The sequence below is a fragment of the Gavialis gangeticus genome, unplaced genomic scaffold (assembly GCF_001723915.1).
Source record: "Gavialis gangeticus isolate Ggan-Ray unplaced genomic scaffold, GavGan_comp1, whole genome shotgun sequence".
Taxonomy (NCBI): domain Eukaryota; kingdom Metazoa; phylum Chordata; order Crocodylia; family Gavialidae; genus Gavialis; species Gavialis gangeticus.
The window spans coordinates 9,637,191-9,643,641 of NW_017729020.1; positions in this window are offsets into that span (position 1 = coordinate 9,637,191).

Below are 6,451 nucleotides of genomic sequence, written 5' to 3' on the forward strand. Positions count from 1 at the left end.
GAGCTACCTAGAGCTAGATTCATTTTTTTTTTTTGTTGCAAATATATTATAGCTTAAATGTTTTGTTTTTAAATTAAACCACCCATTTTTTCACAATTCCCATATTTTGTATGTTTAATTATTATTACTTTTAAGCATGAAACCTTAAAATGGGACATATTTTGTTTGTTCCTTTGTCAGTGGCAGACTGGCATAGATGGAGTCCAGCTAGAAAAGGAGATGGGAGAGAAAAAAACAATTCTAAAACAGTTGTCACACGAGCTTTTGGTCTGGTTTTGTTTTAATTCAGAATGGAAAAGTGTTGCTCTTATGAAACCTGTGGAATTAAGCTGACTGCAGCTTTATTCCCGTCCTTTTTCCAATTATAAAGTCTTTCCCCCCAGGAGTGAATCTTGGAACTAGAATAGCAGAGTCTGCTAGATACTTCATTAGTATAGTGGGTGAAACCAGCAGCAGAGACTAGTGGCTGAGACCAGAGCTCTGGGTAGCAAGGATCTCAATGTTCAATGTGATCTGCCCCTTTCCCTTCCAACATGCCCGCCAAAAAGCAAGATACTCGATTTACTTTGTGTTATCATGCATGATGAATAAAGAAGCATATCAAAAGTAAATGTATTTTGCATGGGGTGCTAAAAGATATTAATGATTTTCAGCACAGCATAAAATCTGCCAGTGATGCCTTTGGCCATCTCCAAAATCACATTTTTTTGATGATTGTGATGCCAGTATCCAAAGCAAACTTCTTGTCTACCAGGCTGTTGTCATCCCTACCCTGGTGTTTGGGTGTGAAACCTGGACAACATATTGGAAACGTTGGGAAGATTTGGCATGTTACCATCAGCAGTGTCTTCAGAAAATCCTCCGTTATCACCTGGAAGGACATAAGAATAAAGGGCAGCATTCTGGTAAACACTACCAGCATTGAAGCCATATGGCACCAGCTCCACTGGACAGGACTGTGGAAGAATGTCATCTCAGTATCTTCCCAGACTCTTCTATTAGCTTTCTCCTTGCCATTGTTTTCTCACCTGTCTGTCAATTTGGTTGCCATGGTTAAGACAGATGTGAGAAGCTGCAGGTAACCAGGGTGGGAACCCAACATTTCTGTTGGTTTGGCAATGATCTCATGGCAAGGGGGTAGGGACGTGCACCACCAGGTGACCAGTGATGCTTTTTAAATTGATTGGTCTGCATTGAACAACACCTGGCCTGACTGGGTATGGGAGATGAGGTCAGAAAAGTTATTTAAGAGCTCCTTCTTGCTGGAAGGGGAAGAGCCATATTGGGGAACATGTGAGTACCTGACCGGGCATAGAGATGGGAGCTCTCTTGAAACTCATGGACACACCCTGAACTGCCTGCTTGCAGAGGAAAGGTCAGTCAGCTTCTGGATGATACTTGTGAGTAACTTACCTGAAACTTATCTAGAACTATAGCTTGCTGTTATGTAGATGCATGTTCAAACGCTACTTAGCCACACTGTTTGCTCTAAGGTTATTCTGTGATATTTCTCTATCCTATACCCTTCCCCAAGCCTACCCTCTGTAACCAGTAAAGCTCTCCACTAAACAAGTATGGTAAACTGGCTGCAAAAGGGATTGGGCATGCCTCCGTGCCCCCTTGGTTCAGCTGAGTAAGGGAGGCTACTTTTTGAGCTTCAGGCTAAAGGAAGCACCCCAAGTTCTCACAGTGGGTCAAGCACCCTCAAGGTCTACAACGCCTGTGTACCCCAGGCGGCACAGGGCCCAAATACAGACCAGAAGCCCTGGGTGGTGGCAGTGGTAACCCCAGGCTTGTGAGTGTGCTCCAAGAAAGGGAGTCAGCCAGATGTGAGGTGCTCCCAGGGAGGCAATTGGAGCTGGACAGATAGATTGGTATAGTGAGGTGGGTGGCTCAGTGCATGAGCGCCCCACTACTGGCCCGCCACAAGGACATTCATAAAGATGTCTGATAACCAGCTCCCAAAACAAGTCATGTATTCCCAACTTGCCAATGGTCGCACTGTAGAGGTGGGCAGCAAAAAAACCCAAGGACACCTTGAAGGCCAATCTGAAGAAATGTGATATTAATATCAATACCTGGAAGGCTCAAGCACTTCTTCTTCTTCTTATGTCTGTACGCCACATTTGACCATTTTTGTTATGCATGCTTGTGCTCATTTATTGTATTTGGCAACGTCTTTCATTGTACATGTGCCTTGAGGTAGCAGGCATTGCATCAGGTGTTGCGCAGTCTGAGTCTCTGTGCTGCAGTCGCAGGTGGTTAAACCAGTGGTATAGCCCCACATCTTCATTTGTTCCTTGGAGTGTTCAACTCTGGTGCATAGGTGGTTGAGACGTCATCACCTTTGTCATGGTTCATCAGCCCCTGGTGGTAAAGACTCAGCCTCTGGAATGTGCATTTTTCCAACATTGCCAGGATCCACTCCTTCCTTCTGGAACCAGATGGCATGTCTGCAGTTGAACATGCAGGTCTCAGATTGGCTTCCTCACTCATCTCCAGATTCACCAGTAACTTCCCTATCTATTGGAAAAGTGTCATTCTTGTATTGAGGGACTGCTGTTGATGACAATGACCCTAAAAGATCAGTGCCATACATGAAGTCCCAGCAAACTATTGTGAGGCAAACTGCTTATTTACAGCATACCCCATTGCTATAGAATCCATTACAAGTTAATCTGAAGCTGGCACCTGGAATCATGCTGAGGCTCTTTTGCCGTATGTACAAACCCTTTCATGGCAGCTTCTGACCCCAGAGGAGCTTAGAAATAGGGAGCTGTGCAAATAAGACTATGGGAACAGCTGGATATGGAGTGGTCTTCCAGTGTGGCATCAAACAATAGAACAACATCAAATCCTTTCTGCATAATGGATGAGCAAACAGATTTTATTTATACTGTCAACTATTCAGTACTACTGTTTCTCAAAGGACATCTCTTGGGCCTATGTTGGCAGCACATCATTTAACTGGAGAGGCAGTAGTTTCATATGATAGCTTGTGCCTTCTGGCTCTAATTGGTGCTATAAGATGTCATTTGTGTGTGGAGTACATGGCCATGGGCGGTTCACTAAATGGACAAAATAAATCTATTCCCCAGTGTAGTTTGTTTATTGACATAATAAAGCAAAAACTACACAAATAACATCCTATAACGTGACCTGCAGAAATACTGTTTTGCGCCATGATCCTGTCAAATCCTGCAAGCCAGGCTGGGTGAATCAGATGGGAGACCTCCAGCCACATGCTACAGTGATATATTAGGTTGAGCTTTCCTCTGAATGCATGCTTAATCAGTTCCAAGTAACAGCATTGGGAGTTTGAGTACTTGGGGCAACTTATCACTTTGGTAAAGCAGTATAGTCTTGACAAAGGGCAGTCATGATCATGACGCAGGACCTGTTGAAAACTCACTGTGATCAGTGGAGACAGTCCTACTCATTCGTTTGTCCTGGACATTATCTGCCTTCAGTTCTGGATGCCTTTATTATGCCCCCTACAGTGTTCGGCTGAATAATTTGCTCTTCTCTGTCTCTGCCTCCTGTGTGTTGTTTCTATGGCTGTTGAATAGTTGCTTCCTGTCATTCCCTACTAAAATGGAATGGATTCTGTACCTAGCTTGTACTTTTTTTGGGGGGGGGGAGGGGGGATGTTCATGAGTGAAAGTTTTACAGCGCTTACTTCCATATTGCACTAGTCTTCATTGAGGGTGGAAGATTTCTTGGGGAATAGGGGAGAAGTAGTAACTGTAGACCTGTGTGCATGTGTGTGTTGAACTGGGGAGTGGGAGTTGTGATACTTTTCCATGCTGTGTTGGCAAATTAAGCTCTACCTTTTTGAAGTGCTAGAGCAAACTCCCCACTGGCCATGCAGAGTTCAAAATAGAATTGTGATGCATTCTCAGGCCTCCACCAGACTCTTTGGACTCCACTTTTGTTCAGTGGTGGGCAGATAAAACCATAGTCTTTGCTGGGCTTGGTTTTCCTTTAAAGAAATGTACTTTTTTAAAATGAAGTGTTGGGACTTCACTCCATCTTGACCTGTGTGGAACAACATAACGATACTTTCCCAGACCCACCTACTTCTTAAACCAAAGTGGAATGGTAATTCAGGATTGCATTGGACAGGTCTTTACTTTAATCGTTCTCTCCTTCCATGCGGTGAGATAGTTAACAATGAAGGCATGTTGAATTGTCTTAATGGTTCATCTGGGTTATTGAAATGAACAGGACAGTTCATGTACCTCAAATCTGTTGTTTCTTTTTTTCCTTTTTGCTAACTCAAGCAGGGGTTTCTGTGCTTGGTTTGTTCTCATGGTTTTCTTTGCAACCACAACCATTAGATATTCAATTTCATTAACAATAATGAATATTACGGAAAGCAAGGAAACAACTTGGGAAAGCTATTGCTATGCTATGACACTTGTGTACTGGCCTGTTTTCCAGCATAATAGCTTTTTACTCACTTAAGCTGAAACCTTTTCCTCTCTCCTAAGCATTGCCTGATGGACACTTGTCCCCACTAAGTTGGTTTCGATAACACATAAATGAAAACCCCATGAAGAAGACCTGGAGAAGCCTGGTCTCCAGCATAAGTAGCTAATACAGCTTGATGTGTGTCATGCTACATCTCAGTGGAGCTTGATTAGTAAAAACCTGCTTGTTAGTCTCCAGTTCTTTTGGTTATTTGTTTGGGTTTGGTTTTTTTTTTTTTAACCTCTTGGCCTGCACAGAGCATGAAGTAAGTGCACCCTGCATGGACACCTGAATGCAGCTAAGTAGCTATTTCATGAGGTCAGTGAGTAGAGAAGTTGTCACTATTGTACTCTCAGTGAATAGGCCTTAAGTCTCCAAAACTTCTTATTTAGCTGCATTTATAGGAGGAAAACCCCCCACCTTTTATATCTGTACCAACATTATTTGAGAAGTCTCCCACAGGTATGATGTTCTTGTTTTCGAACAACATACTGTCTGTTCTGTATGATCATCTCTAAAGGTCCCCCCTCCTTCCCCGTGCCCTCAGCTGTAAGTAAATTATAGGTTAGTAACAGCCTCTGAGAAACATTATACAAAGTAAGTTAGACACTGGATCATCCATCCTGATTTGATGCATTTAGTTCCCTTTATACTTTCGGGTGGAATTAGTCACACCTGTGCCAAGATTCTCTCAGCAGGCAGCCTGGTCTCATTTCTATCAGCTTATTTTAAAAGGTTTCGTGCTATCTTGTACTACAAGTTTGCATATACAGGGGAGATTGTTGTCCGCCTGTTGAGTAATTTTCAATTTATAGCTCCCATCAGTGCATGCTGTGTCTCCTTCTCGTGTGCATTCCCATCCATTCCTTCCAGCAAGCCCCCAAAATTCTCCAGATTGTGCGTGTGCATGCATGCGTGTGTGTGTATGAGTGCACCGGGAGGAATGGCCTGTAAAAAACCCACATACATATTCTTTGTAATAAACCTTTTTTTCATTAGAAGAGAACAGTAATTTATTGCTTCATAAAGCTGATTGTAAGGTCATCTTTTACAAGCTAATGACTGAACAAGGTACCTTGCTCTAGCAAGCTAGTAAATGACCATTAGCAAAATGTAGCCACTGATTGACAGTGATGCTGTAAGGAGAGTTATATCCTATACCAGCATCCTCATCTCCAGAATCGTGGCATGCTAGCCTCCATCATCCTGTGCCTTTCACATGAGTTTGCTTGAAGTCCGTTATGGTTGGATAGTCATGCTGCTTGCTGACAGTTTAAACAGCCTAATTTGTAGACATTTGACATGGCCTGCCCTGTTGTCTTGTAAATTGTGCCTCCCTGATGCCTTGTATCTATAGAGAACTTATTTAATTATTGCTGACTGAGGTACTTAAACAGCCAGTTTCCACCTGTGCTATAGGAGCTGAGTGAATCTGAAGTTGCAGTAATGAACTGACCACTTAGAAGAGGGATTTCAGCTTCTTTTTCAGACACCTTTTCTATGCAAATCCAGCAGCAGCTGGGCATGCTGATAGTGAAAGAGTTAACTAACACTCCCATACCAGCTACACATTTCTCAAGTTCTTTATCTCCTGTTTGTGTATTCTCTGTCACTGTGGTAGCCTTTATTAGTAGTCTGGTTTTCAGTTACCCAACAAGTGACTTGAATGACAGAAAGAGCTGCCTGCTTTAAATAGCCTGCTGAATCTGAGCACTGTCTGCACATGATATCCACTGCTCTGCTTGTATTAGTCTCTGCCAGGGGCCACTCGGAAAATACTAGGGATGCTATTCTGTTTGAATGAAGTGAAATAGCAGCTTTAGATGTCAGATGTCAAACTCTGGAATGCATTATCTTCAGGCAGTGTGTCCTCTAGGAAACATCTACAATTGCTAGGAATTGTAGGGATAGCTGTACTGGAGCCACACCCCATATTTAATATAAGCTTTTAAGAGTGCTATTTACTTTAGTGTCACAC